The sequence below is a fragment of the Natator depressus genome, chromosome 9 (genome assembly GCF_965152275.1).
Source record: "Natator depressus isolate rNatDep1 chromosome 9, rNatDep2.hap1, whole genome shotgun sequence".
Taxonomy (NCBI): domain Eukaryota; kingdom Metazoa; phylum Chordata; order Testudines; family Cheloniidae; genus Natator; species Natator depressus.
This window is the reverse complement of record NC_134242.1, coordinates 55,768,164-55,782,493: the sequence shown is the minus strand read 5'-3', so window position 1 is coordinate 55,782,493 and position 14,330 is coordinate 55,768,164. Positions and strand designations below refer to the sequence as shown.

The 14,330-nt window shown below is 51.7% G+C and overlaps 1 protein-coding gene across 1 annotated transcript in view; it reads left to right on the top strand.

The window, feature by feature from the left end:
- Window positions 1-14,330, top strand: part of KLHL30 (kelch like family member 30) — a 29,109-nt gene that overhangs the window by 1,080 nt on the left and 13,699 nt on the right. The gene's annotated exons all lie outside the window — the stretch shown is intronic.

Sequence of the window (14,330 nt, the reverse complement as noted above, 5' to 3'; positions counted from 1 at the left end):
GCCTCTTCCAGCTCAGTGCAGAAATCCACTGTAGGCTCTGTAGGAGCTTTACCCCGATCCATTCCCACTCAGTGAGCACAGCCATTCCTAGCTTCCCTGCCTGGGAAGGGTCTACCAGTTATAGTCACACTACTATAGCCCACTTTGAGGACACTCCTAGTCTGGTAGATGAGTGGCCTTTTTTGGTTTAGTTTAACCTCCTGCCCAAGTTTAATGGGATAAAGGCTCCTCTTGTCCTAGAATGAGAGTGTCTGCCCAGGAATGGTGGGATAGGAGGAGGGTTGTACTAGGATAGCTATATCAGTTTAAGTTTACCCTTAGCTTATACCAGAAACACTTTCCTGTCTAGCCAAAGCCTTTAAGGGACTATATTTAAAATGTGTAAATGGTGAACAGACAAATTGAGGCGACAAGTCAGGTCAAATAACCAACTGAAAACCTTCTCCCAAAGTTTGAGCTCACCCCTCCAGCTCCTGGAAGGCTGTCATAGTTTGTTAATTGTTTCTTCATTTTCACATGCATTAGCACTGCATTTTGGTAGAGCCTGGAGGCATAAAAACCACAGGGAAGACTTCTAAGGTGGATAGTTCAAACCCAACTGAAACCAGGCCAGGCCCGAATGCTTCCATGGATACTGTGTGTTCACAAGATTCCCAGAAGACTGAATTAGTTAGGGTACCTTTGAACAAGCACAGAGATTCTTGGGTGCTAATCTGAACCAAACCAATGAGTCTGAGTTCTTGGAGAGAGGTGGAAAGTTGTTCCATAAATCCAAAAATCAATTTCCATAACACATTGATTCTTGGTTTATTCCAAACAAATGAACAGAGTGACCTTTATCTATTGCTTCACTTTTTGAAATACACTGCACTCACCACATCTCAGGATGCAGGTAGAAACAGCGAGAGCAATGCTGATTTACACATAAGAATGGCCCTAGTGTATCAGGCCAAAGGTCTATCTATCCCAGTATCCTGTTTTCTGACAGTGGCCAGTGCCAGGTGCCCCAGAGGGAAACGAACAGAACAGGTAATCATCAAGTGATCCATTGCCTGTCGCTCATTCCCAGCTTCTGGCAAACAGAGGCTAGGGACACCATCCTGGCTAATAGCTATTGATGGACCTATCCTCCATGAATTTATCTAGTTCTTTTTTGAACCCTGTTATGGTCTTGGCCTTCACAACATCCTCTGGCAAGAAGTTCCACAGGTTGACTGTGTGTTGTGTGAAGAAATACTTCCTTTTATTTGTTTTAAACCTGCTGCCTATTAATTTCATTTAGTGACCCCCTAGTTCTTGTGTTATGAGAAGTAGTAAACAACACTTCCTTATCTACTTTCTCTACACCAGTCATGATTTTATAGACCTCAAATCATATCTCCCCTTTTCCAAGCTGAAAAGTCCAAGTCTTATTAATCTCTCCTCATACGGAAGCCGTTCCATACCCCGAATCATTTTTGTTGCCATTTTCTGAACCTTTTCCAATATATCTTTTTTGAGATGGGGCGACCACATCTGCACACAGTATTCATGGATTTATGTAGAGGCAACATGATATTTCCTGTCCTATTATCTATCCCTTTCTTAATTATTCCTGCTGAGGAGTTGGCCCACAGTCTTTGGTTGTTTTATCAAAAGGTAGATCTAGAACCTTCCTCCAAAGCAAATAGCCACCTGGATCACCACAGGGAAATCTTGGATACTAGAGACAGACCTTGTCAGCAGACTCCAGCTCTATTGATGATGCAGGGGAGAAAATTCCAGCATTGAGGGCCCTCCACTGAGAGCCTGTGCATTCACTTAACCTGCACTGCCATAAACAGACAGGAAGGGAATGGCTCCTAGGACCCATGCCTTAGAGATCATGTTAGATCAAGGTGAACTGCTGCAATTGCACCTAACACAAATATTAGCTGCAAATAATATAATTCACCTTGGACAGCCACCACAAAACCTAGTTGGGTTTTTGTGCAGCCAAGGAAAGAAGTAGATCAGCTCTCTTGCTGAAAGCCAAGAATCTGGTACCTGGACCCCATGTGAAGTGACTGATGCCATATATTAGTACCTTGCAGCTCAGTTGCATCCTCGAAGGCTTTTCAGGCTTACCACAGCAGTATTACTCTTGCAGTAACTACCTCCCTCAGTGGGGAAGAGTTCACGGTGGATAAAAATCAATGGGAAAAAAAAACAAACTAAGATACATTATAGCTCGAAAATCTCTCAACATGGAATAGGGATTATAAATTCTATAGTATGTGACAAGATGGCTGATGTTCGTATGGTGGGTCCTGAACTTTTCTTGGGGGCATGTGCCCATCCTGGCCCATCCGGGGCTGCAGTTCTTCCTCCACCATTGTCCCTAGTGCTGAGGGCTGAGTCAGGTGGCGTGGTGCCAGTGGGATGGGATGCACTGTCCTAGGGATGGGGGTTCCATGACCACTGCTCCCAAGAGAAGGAGGCGGGTGGTGGTGGTCAGGGACTCTCCCCTCAGGGGGACTGAGTCATCTATCTGCTGCCCCGACTGGGAAAACCGAGAAGTCTGCTGCTTGCCAGGAGCTAGAATTCACGATGTGATGGAGAGACTCATCAAGCCCTCAGATCGCTACCCCTTCCTGCTTCTCCACGTGGGCACCAATGATACTGCCAAGAATGACCTTGAGTGGATCACTGCAGACTACGTGGCTCTGGGAAGAAGGATAAAGGAATCATGGAAGTCAACGAATGGCTACGCAGGTGGTGTTGGAGAGAAGGCTTTGGATTCTTTGACCATGGGATGGTGTTGCAAGAAGGAGGAGTGCTAGGGAGAGACGGGCTCCACCTAACGAAGAGAGGGAAGAGCATCTTCAGAAGCAGGCTGGCTAACCTAGTGAGGAGGGCTTTAAACTAGGTTCACTGGGGGAAGGAGACCAAAGCCCTGAGGTAAGTGGGGACGTGGGATACCGGTAGGAAGCACGAGCAGGAGAACACGAAAAGGGAGGGCCTCCTGCCTCATACTGAGAAAGCAGCAAGTTATCTCAAGTGCCTATACACAAATGCAAGCAGCCTGGGAAACGAGCAGGGAGAACTGGAAGTCCTGGCACGGTCAAGGAATTATGATGTGACTGGAATAACAGAGACTTGGTGGGATAGCTCCCATGACTGGAGTACTGTCATGGATATAAACTGTTCAGGAAGGACAGGCAGGGCAGAAAAGGTGGGGGAGTTGCATTGTATGTAAGAGAGCAGTATGACTGCTCAGAGCTCTGGTATGAAACTGCAGAAAAACCTGAGTGTCTCTGGATTAAGTTTAGAAGCGTGAGCAACAAGGGTGATGTTGTGGTGGGAGTCTGCAATAGACCACTGGATCAGGGGGGGGATGAGGCTTTCTTCCGGCAACTAACGGAAGTTACTAGTTCGCAGGTCCTAGTTCTCATGGGAGACTTCAATCACCCTGATATCTGCTGGGAGAGCAATACAGTGGTGCACAGACAATCCAGGAAGTTTTTGGAAAGTGTAGGGGACAATTTCCTGGTGCAAGTGCTGGAGGAACCAACTAGGGGCAGAGCTGTTCTTGACCTGATGCTCACAAACAGGGAAGAATTAGTAGGGGGAAGCAAGAAGTGGCTGGGAACCTGGGAGGCAGTGACCATGAGATGGTCGAGTTCAGGATCCTGACAAAAGGAAGAAAGGAGAGCAGCAGAATATGGACCCTGGACTCAGAAAAGCAGACTTTGACTCCCTCAGGGAACTGATGGGCAGGATTCCCTGGGAGAACAACATGAGGGGGAAAGGAGTCCAGGAGAGCTGGCTGTATTTTAATGCATCCTTATTGATGTTGCAGGAACAAACCATCCCGATGCGTAGAAAGAATAGTAAATATGGCAGGCGACCAGCTTGGCTTAACAGTGAAATCCTTGCTGACCTTAAACACAATGAAGAAGCTTACAAGAAGTGGAGGATTGGACAAATGACCAGGGAGGAGTATAAAAATATTGCTCAAGCATGCAGGAGTGAAATCAGGAAGGCCAAATCACATCTGGAGTTGCAGCTAGCAAGAGATGTTAAGAGTAACAAGAAGGGTTTCTTCAGGTATGTTAGCAACAAGAAGAAAGCCAAGGAATGTGTGGGCCCCTTACTGAATGAGGGAGGCAACCTAGTGACAGAGGATGTGGAAAAAGCTAACGTACTCAGGGCTTTTTTTGCCTCGGTCTTCACGAACAAGGTCAGCTCCCAGACTACAGCACTGGGCAGCACAGCATGGGGAGGTGACTAGCCCTCTGAAGAAAGTAGTAGTTCAGGACTATTTAGAAAAGCTGGACGAGCACAAGTCCATGGGGCCGGATGCGCAGCATCCGAGAGTGCTAAAGGAGTTGGCGGATGTGATTGCCATTGGCCATTATCTTTGAAAACTCATGGCGGTCGGGGGAGGTCCTGGATGACTGGACAAAGGCTAATGTAGTGCCCATCTTTTTAAAAAAAAAAAAAAGGGGAAGGAGGATCCTGGGAACCACAGGCCAGTCAGCCTCACCTCAGTCCCTGGAAAAATCATGGAGCAAGTCCTCAAGCAATCAATTCTGAAGCACTTAGAGGAGAGGAAAGTGATCAGGAAGAGTCAGCATGGATTCACCAAGGGCAAGTCATGCCTGACTAATCTAATTGCCTTCTGTGACAAGGTAACTGGCTCTGTGGATGAGGGGAAGTGGTAGACGTGTTCCTTGACTTTAGCAAAGCTTTTGACATGGTCTCCCACAGTATTCTTGCCAGCAAGTTAAAGAAGTATGGGCTGGATGAATGGACTATAAGGTGGATAGAAAGCTGGCTAGATTGTCAGGCTCAACGGGTAGTGATCAATGGCTCCATGTCTAGTTGGCAGCCGGTATCAAGTGGAGTGCCCCAAGGGTTTGTCCTCAGGCTGGTTTTGTTCAATATCTTCATAAATGATCTGGAGGATGGTGTGGATTACACCCTCAGCAAGTTTGCAGATGACACTGAACTGGGAGAGGTAGATACAGAGGGCCCTAGACAAATTAGACAATTGGGCCAAAAGTAATCCGATGAAGTTTAGCAAGGATAAGTGCAGAGTTCTGCACTTAGGACAGAAGAATCCCATGTACCGCTACAGACTAGGGACTGAATGGCTAGGCAGCAGTTCTGCAGAAAAGGACCTAGGGGTGACAGTGGACGAGAAGCTGGATATGAGTCAGTGTGCCCTTGTTGCCAAGAAGGCCAATGGCATTTTGGGATGTATAAGTAGGGGCACTGCCAGCAGATCGAGGGATGTGATTGTTCCCCTCTATTTGACATTGGTGAGGCCTCATCTGGAGTACTTTGTCCAGTTTTGGGCTCCACACTACAAGAAGGATGTGGAAATATTGGAAAGAGTCCAGCGGAGGGCAACAAAAATGATTAGGGGACTGGAACACATGACTTATGAGGAGAGGCTGAGGGTGTCACGGAGTGTGGGGGAGTCCAGGCCCTGCACCCCTCTTCCTGGGATTCACTGAGACTCTCAGCCAGCCAGTAAAACCGAAGGTTTATTGGACAACAGGAACACAGTCCAAAACAGAGCTTGTGGGTACACCCAGGACCCCTCAGTGAAGTCCTTCTGGGGGAGCAGGGAGCTTAGACCCCAGCCCTGGGGTTCCCTGTGTTCCTCCACCCAGCCCCAAACTGAAACCAAACCCACCGAGCAGGTTCCCTGCTGCAGCCTCCAACCACATTCCTGGGCAGAGGTGTTACCTCCCCCTCCCCCTCCTGGCTCAGGTGACAGGCTCTCAGGTCTCCCGTCCCCAGGGCACATTCCCAGGTCAACACTCCCCCCTCCCTGCTGCGTCACATCGTCACATCTCTCCCCCCTTCGAGACTGAACTGAGCGGGGTCACTGTGACCAGTGACCTGGGGAAGTTCGGGGCCCCCTCTCCGGGACAGCGCATCCGCTATCAGGTTGGCACTTCCCTTCACGTGGACCACGTCCATGTCGTAATCCTGCAGGAGCAGGCTCCACCTCAGGAGCTTGGCGTTGGCTCCTTTCATCTGGTGCAGCCAGGTCAGGGGAGAGTGGTCGGTGTAGACGGTGAAGTGTCGCCCGAAGAGATAGGGCTCTAGTTTCTTGAGGGCCCACACCATGGCCAGGCACTCCTTCTCGATGGCCGCGTAGTGTTGCTCCCGGGGTAGCAACTTCTTGCTCAGGTACACGATGGGGTGTCTCTCCCCCTTTTCATCCTCCTGCATTAGCACCGCCCCCAGTCCCGTGTCGGAGGCGTCGGTGAACACCACAAAGGGCTTGTCAAAGTCTGGGTTTGCTAGAACTGGGCCACTGACCAGAGCCTCCTTCAGCGCCCGGAAAGCCTCCTGGCACTGCTCGGTCCAGACCACCTTGTCTGGCTTCCCCTTCTTGCATAGCTCAGTGATGGGGGTGGCTATGGCGCTAAAGTGGGGCACAAATCTTCGGTAGTATCCTGCCATCCCAATAAAGGCTTGGACCTGCTTTTTGGTGTGGGGAGCGGGCCAGTCTCTGATCACCTCCACCTTGGCCGGTTCCGGCTTTAGGCGGCCGCTCCCCACCCGATGGCCCAGGTAAGATACTTCAGCCATCCCCACCTTGCACTTCTCCGCTTTGACAGTCAGCCCAGCCCCCTGGAGTCGGTCCAGCACTTGTCTAACCTGGGACACGTGGTCCTCCCAGGTCTGGCTAAAGACACAGATGTCGTCAATATACGCCACGGCAAAACTCTCCATCCCCCTCAGGAGCTGGTCCACCAGGCGCTGGAAGGTGGCCGGCGCTCCCTTGAGGCCGAAAGGCAGGGTCAGAAACTCATAGAGCCCCAGAGGGGTGATAAAGGCCGATTTCAGCCGGGCATCTGCATCCAGCGGCACTTGCCAGTAGCCCTTTGTAAGGTCCATGGTGGTAAGGTACCGAGCTCCTCCCAGCTTGTCTAGGAGCTCGTCCGGCCTGGGCATGGGGTAGGCATCCGATACAGTGATGGCATTGAGCTTCCGATAGTCCACACAGAACCGGACTGACCCATCCTTTTTGGGGACCAGCACCACCGGCGAGGCCCAAGGGCTGGCCGATGGCTGGATCACCCCCAAAGCCAGCATGTCCCGGACCTCTCTTTCCAGGTCCTGAGCAGTTTTCCCTGTGACTCGGAAGGGGGAGCATCTTATCGGCGGGTGCGACCCTGTCTGCACCCGGTGGACAGTCAGATTAGTGCGTCCAGGCTGGTTGGAAAACAGCTGTCGGTACGGATGCAGCACCCCCCTGACCTCAGCTTGCTGGGCAGGGGTGAGCTGATCCGAGAGGGGGATTGTTTCCAGGGGGGAACCAGCTCTGGTCCCAGGGAATAGATCTACTAAAGGGTCATCTCCCTGCTCCTCCCACTGACCACACACAGCTAACACCACATTCCCCCTGGCATAATATGGCTTCATCATATTCACATGGTACACCCGGCGGTGGTGGGCCCGGTTCGACAGCTCCACCACATAGTTTACCTCATTGAGCTGCTTGACGACCTTGAACGGGCCCTCCCAGGCGGCCTGTAGTTTGTTCTTTCTCACGGGGATGAGAACCATCACCTGATCCCCGGTGGCGTAGGCACGGGCCCGCGCCGTGCGGTCATACCAGACCTTCTGCTTCCTCTGGGCTCTGGCCAGATTCTCCCTGGCCAGGCCCATGAGTTCAGCCAGTCTCTCTCGGAAGGTCAGGACATACTCCACCACTGACTCTCCATCGGGAGTGGCCTTCCCCTCCCACTCGTCTCTCATCAGGTCCAGGGGGCCCCTCACCCTCCTTCCATATAACAGTTCGAAAGGCGAAAATCCGGTAGACTCCTGGGGCACCTCCCTGTACGCGAACAGCAGGTGAGGTAAGTACTTGTCCCAATCCTGCGGGTGCTGGTTCATAAAGGTTTTCAGCATCATCTTTAGCGTCCCGTTAAACCTCTCCACCAGCCCATTGGACTGGGGGTGATACGCTGAGGCCCAGTCATGCCGGACCCCACATTTCTCCCACAAGCACCGGAGCAGGGCCGACATGAAGTTGGAGCCTTGGTCTGTCAAGACTTCCCTGGGGAACCCCACTCGGCTGAAAATGGTCAGGAGCGCATCTGCCACGGTGTCTGCTTCAATGGAAGCTAAGGGCACTGCCTCGGGGTAGCGGGTGGCGAAATCTACCACCACCAGAATGTATTTCTTCCCCGACTGGGTCGTCTTGCTGAGAGGCCCCACGATGTCCATGGCCACCTTCTGGAAAGGCTCCTCTATGATGGGCAAAGGTCTCAACGCCGCTTTCCCCTTGTCCCGGGCCTTCCCCACCCTCTGACAGGGGTCACAGGATCGGCAATACTGCCGGACGGTGGTAAAGACCCCGGGCCAGTAAAAGTTCTGTAGCAACCTCTGCCGGGTGCGCCGGATTCCCTGGTGCCCTGCGAGGGGGATGTCATGGGCCAGGGACAGGAGCTTGCGGCGGTACTTCTGGGGGACCACCAGCTGCCTCCTGATCCCACAGGACTCCCCTTCCCCTGGGGGAGCCCATTCTCGGTACAGGAACCCCTTCTCCCACAGGAACCTCTCCTGGCAGCCTCTCCTCATGGTCCGTCCCTCACTGAGGTCGGCCAGGTCCCTGAGCTTCTGCAAGGAGGGATCTTTCCTCAACTCGGCCTGGAACTCAGCGACTGGGGAAGGGATGGGGCCCGGTTCCCCCTCCGTGGCCAGGTCTGAGGCCGCAGCCTCTCTGAGCCGTGCCCCTCGGCGCTCCCTCCCCACCCGAGTAGGGTCTCGCGCCTCCAGTGTGGTACCCTCCCCAGGGTCAGGTCGCAGTGCCCCTCGCCGGCTCTGGCTACGGGTCACAACCAGGGCGGTCTGGGGGTCGCTTGGCCAGTCCTCTAGGTCTCCCCCCATCAAAACTTCAGTGGGCAAATGGTGGTGTACCCCCACATCCTTGGGGCCCTCCTGGGTCCCCCATTTCAGGTGTACCCTTGCCACGGGCACCTTAAATGGGGTCCCGCCCACCCCCGTCAGGGTCAGGTAGGTGTTGGGCACCACCCGATCTGGGGCCACCACCTCGGGCCGGGCCAGCGTCACCTCCGCGCCCGTATCCCAGTATCCATTGACCTTCCTCCCATCCACCTCCAGGGGAACAAGGCACTCTCTCCGGAGGGACAGCCCCGCACCCACCCTGTAAACCGAGCACCCTGAGTCCAGAGCCTCCAGCCCTCTGGCGGGGCTGGCTGGGGGTACTCTTCCCTCCTGAGCAGGTGGCAAACTGGTAGCCCCCCTTTCCTGGGTCGCCTGCCCCTCGTCCAGCTGAGTCCCTACCCAGTTAACCCTGGGTAGGTTGGGTCTGCTCAGTTTGTCCCTGAGCCCGGGGCACTGGGCCCGTACGTGGCCTCTCTGGCCACAGTGATAGCAGCTCAGGTCACGTTGGTCCCCTCGAACGGGTCGGAGGGGCCCGACACCAGGCGTTCCCCTTTGGAGGGGGTTCTCCCTATTTCCCCGCTGGGAGGCCCCATGGTGACTCTCTCTCTGCATCGGGGGGGGCCTGTTCTTTTGGGACTCCTCCCGGCTACCCCCTGACCGACTGTTCACAAACTCGTCGGCCAGCTGCCCGGCATGCTGGGGGTTCGCGAGCTTTTTGTCCACCAGCCACAGCCTCAGGTCGGAAGGGCACTGTTCATACAGGTGCTCCAGTACAAACAGGTCAAGCAGGTCCTCTTTAGTTTGGGCCCCCGCTGTCCACTTGCGGGCATATCCCTGCATCCTGTTGACCAGTTGTAGGTAGGTGACCTCAGGCGTTTTACGCTGACTCCGGAACCTTCTCCGGTACATCTCAGGGGTCAGCCCAAACTCACGGAGCAGGGCCTGTTTGAACAGTTCATAGTCCCCTGCCTCTGCCCCTGTCATCCGGCTGTAGACCTCCACGGCTTTGGGGTCCAGTAAGGGGGTGAGGAACTGGAGCCTGTCTGCAGGGTCAACCCTGTGCAGCTCGCAGGCATTCTCAAAGGCCGTCAGGAAGCTATCCATGTCCTCCCCCTCCTTCCGCTGGGCCAGGAAGCACTTATCAAAGCTCCTTGCAGTCTTGGGTCCCCCCGCACTCACCGCAGCCGGGGCCCCACTGCTCCTCAGCCTGGCCAGCTCCAGTTCATGCTGTCTCTGTTTCTCCTTCTCCTGCTGCTCATGTTGACGTTCCCTCTCCTTCTCCTGACGCTCCCTCTCCTTCTCCTGACGTTCCCTCTCCTTCTCCTGACGCTCCCTCTCCTTCTCCTGACGCTCCCTCTCCTTCTCCTCCTGCTCATGTTGACGTTGTTTCTCCTTCTCCTCCTGCTCATGTTGACGTTGTTTCTCCTCATGTTGACGTTGTTTTTCATGATCCTCCAGCTCCCTCATTTTCCTCTCCCTCTCCCATTCCAGCCGCATCCGCTCCAGGGATGGGGAGCTCCGCTGGGAGGATCCCCTGCTGGCTGCTGGGGTCAGGGGGCCCTCGGTATTCGCTGGGCTTCCCACAACCCCTCCCCCAGGCATAGGTAGGAAGGGTCTCGGGGTGTCCTGGGCAGCAGTCTGACCCCTCCCAGCCTGGTCAGGCCCCAGGGCCCACGCTGCGTCCGCCGGGCGGCTTCCCTCAGGGACAGGGATCGGGTCATCCAAGCGATCCCTCTCCTCCAGCTGGGCAATCAGCTGTTCCTTGGTGGACCTCCCGACGCGCAGCCCCCTCTGCCTGCACAGCTCCACCAGGTCGCTCTTAAGGCGTTTAGCGTACATCTCCCGGCTGGCCACTCGCAGGCCGGGCAGCTGTCCACGGTTTCCAGGAAAAGCCCCTAGTGTGCCAGTCCTTCTTGAGGTCACCACCTCTTTGCCAGGGTCGAGTTGCAGACTCCTCCGCCCCTGGGACCGCTCGCTGCAATCCCCCGGGGGACCCTGTTACTGCAAAAGTCCTTCTCTCTGGTGACACACTCCCAGGGGTTAACCGCCCCCTGAAACCGTCTCTCTCTCTGAATCTTCAGCACGCCTGGTCCCCGTCAATCCCCCTTCGTTTTACTGTTCCCCAGTCACTTACTGCAGGAAGCGCCGTTCACGGGGTGCAGTAGATCCCACCGCTGCCACCAGTTGTCACGGAGTGTGGGGGAGTCCAGGCCCTGCACCCCTCTTCCTGGGATTCACTGAGACTCTCAGCCAGCCAGTAAAACCGAAGGTTTATTGGACAACAGGAACACAGTCCAAAACAGAGCTTGTGGGTACACCCAGGACCCCTCAGTGAAGTCCTTCTGGGGGAGCAGGGAGCTTAGACCCCAGCCCTGGGGTTCCCTGTGTTCCTCCACCCAGCCCCAAACTGAAACCAAACCCACCGAGCAGGTTCCCTGCTGCAGCCTCCAACCACATTCCTGGGCAGAGGTGTTACCTCCCCCTCCCCCTCCTGGCTCAGGTGACAGGCTCTCAGGTCTCCCGTCCCCAGGGCACATTCCCAGGTCAACACTCCCCCCTCCCTGCTGCGTCACATCGTCACAGAGGGAACTGGGATTGTTTAGTCTGCAGAAGAGAAGAATGAGGGGGGATTTGATAGCTGCTTTCAACTACCTGAAAGGGGGTTCCAAAGAGGATGGATCTAGACTGTTCCCAGTGGTAGCAGATGACAGAATGAGGAGTAATTGTCTCAAGTTGCAGTGGGGGAGGTTTAGGTTGGATATTAGGAAAAACTTTCACTAGGAGGGTGGTGAAACACTGGAATGCGTTACCTAGGGAGGTGGTGGAATCTGCTTCCTTAGAAGTTTAAGGTCAGGCTTGACAAAGGCCTGGCTGGGATGATTTAGTTGGGGATTGGTCCTGCTTTGAGCAGGGGGTTGGACTAGATGCACCTGCTGCACCTCCGGGTTCGGGTGGAAGGGCTCATGTTGCATCTTGTCAATGTCTATGCCCCGGCATCCAGCCCGGAGCTAGCACGTTTCTTTCAGTAGGCGTCCCCCTTCCTCAGTTCTTTGGATCCTCCGAGAGTGTAACTGCCCAAGGGGGCGGGGAGAAGGGGTGGCCGGAATGCCGCCCCTGGAATTGTGCTGCCCCAAACACGTGTTTGCTTTCCTGGTGCCTAGAGCCGGACCTGACAACCATGGATAAGTTTGTGATAAGAACCAGCAGATTACAAGAAGAGGTGTTTGTTTATGCAACAAGCTCTCGTTTCCATATGATTGAGAACCCACACTTCATTAACATGGTTCAGTCATTAAGACCAGGATACAGCCCACCGAACAGAGCAGATGTTGCAGCCAAATTGCTGGATAAAGTGGAGGAAAGAGAAATTGAGCAGTGTGCAAAAGGTCTAGAGGGTGAAATTGTTAACCTCAGTCTTGATGGGTGGAGCAATGTCCAAAATGATCCTCTTGTATGTGCTTCTGTGACAACAGAAGAAGGGAATGTCTTCCTTACAGAAACAATTGATACATTAGGAAATGCACACACAGCAGAATACTTACAAGAAGTAGCAGTAAAAGCGATAACAAACTGTGAAAAGCAATTCAAATGTCTAGTATGCAGCTTGGTCACAGAAAATGCTGCAAATGTATCCAAGATGAGAAGAAATTATTTAGAAGAGAATGAAGAAAGTCCCCAGCTAACATACGGTTGCAGTGCTCATTTGATGCACCTCCTAGCCAAAGACTTCAGTGTTCCAGAAATAAAGGCTAATGTTGTTGAAATTGCAAAATACTTCCGTAACACCATTTTGCAGCAGTTGCTCTAAAAAAGTGGGAGGAACAAAGCTAACTCTCCCACAAGACGTGCAATGGAACTGAGTAGTGGACTGTTTTGAGCACTGTATCAAGCACTGGCCTAATTTGATGATAGTTTGTGAACAAAATCATGAAAAAATAGATGGCACTGTCACAGCCGAAGTTCTCAACATTGGGCTTAAGAGAAATGTTGAACACATGCTGAGCGCCCTGAAGCCTATTTCTGTAGCCTTGAACAAAATGCAGGGAAATCGCTGTTTTATTGCTGGTGCTGTTGACATTTGGAAGGAACTAAATGAGATCTTAAAAGGGGAAATATGCAATGAGAGTTAAATTACAAGCATTAAAAAAAATGAAATGGGACAAGCACTATCTCCAGCTCATTTTTTCGCAAATATCCTCAATACTCAGTAGCAGGGTCAAACATTAACTGCTGATGAAGAGGAGTTGGCTACGACATGGACATCCAGCAATCATCTTCTATAATGCCAACTATAAAAACTTCAGAGCTAAGGGTGAATCATTCAAGAATTATATGTTTGCTGATGTTTTAAAGAAAGTCACACCAGTGAACTGGTGGAAGTCACTTAAGCACTTGGATTCAGAGACCATTGAAGTGATAATCTCACTTTTAACAGCAGTAGCTTCTTCTGCCAGTGTAGAAAGAATATTTTCTTCCTTTGGACTAATTCATTCCAAATTGAGAAATCGTTTGGGATCTGAAAAAGCAGGAAAGCTTGTTTTTCTTTTCCAGATTATGAACAAACAGGAAAATGAAGGTGAAGACAACTGAGTTAGTTGCAGAAGCCATTTTAAGTTTCTCATATTGAGCTAACTGATATAGTTGATTTAATTTGTTTTTTTAAAATATATTTCATTAACTATTTTAGTTAAAAACAAAAAGAAACCTGATTTTAAAAAACTTGAATATTTAACTAAATTCAAAAATTCACAGGCTTGTTTGTTACATTATATGTTTGCTGTTGAAGAAAAAAAATCCAGAATACATAACGTCGTTGTTTTAGTTAACTAAAACAATTTAAATATCTGTCTGGTGATGTTCTCCTCCTAACACAGCAGGGCAAGAAAATCCTCCAAATATTAATGATTAACCTGTTGAACTGGAGATAGTTCACCTCCCAATGACTTCATAAATATCTGCTTCAGTTACCTTTGGTAAATGAAATAACCAAACAATTGTTCATTTTCTGATATAGCTGTAAAACTAATTCGAAAAGTTTTCAAAATAAATCACTTAAGATGTATAGTGTGTACTTTCTAAAAATGAAACCTATATCTGAGTTGTGAAGAATATATATTAAGGTTGTAACACCCAACAAGAATGCACTTTTATGTAGAAATCCATGATTAAATCAAGTCTTCCTGACTAGTGATTTAAATCAAATCGACACTGGAAGAGTTTCCTTTGATGGCTAGTAGACAGTAATTTGACGTTGATGTTCTCTTTGTGAAGAGTGCAGTGGGGGTGAGGGTCAGGGAGACACAAGACTTTGTGGGCAGGAAAGGCACCTCCTTTCAATGGTGAACTAAGCACAGAAACCCCCTCCAAATGCTCCCAGTGAATGGGAAGGGACCTATGCCAGCCACCATGGTTAACCCAGCTTGGCACAGGGC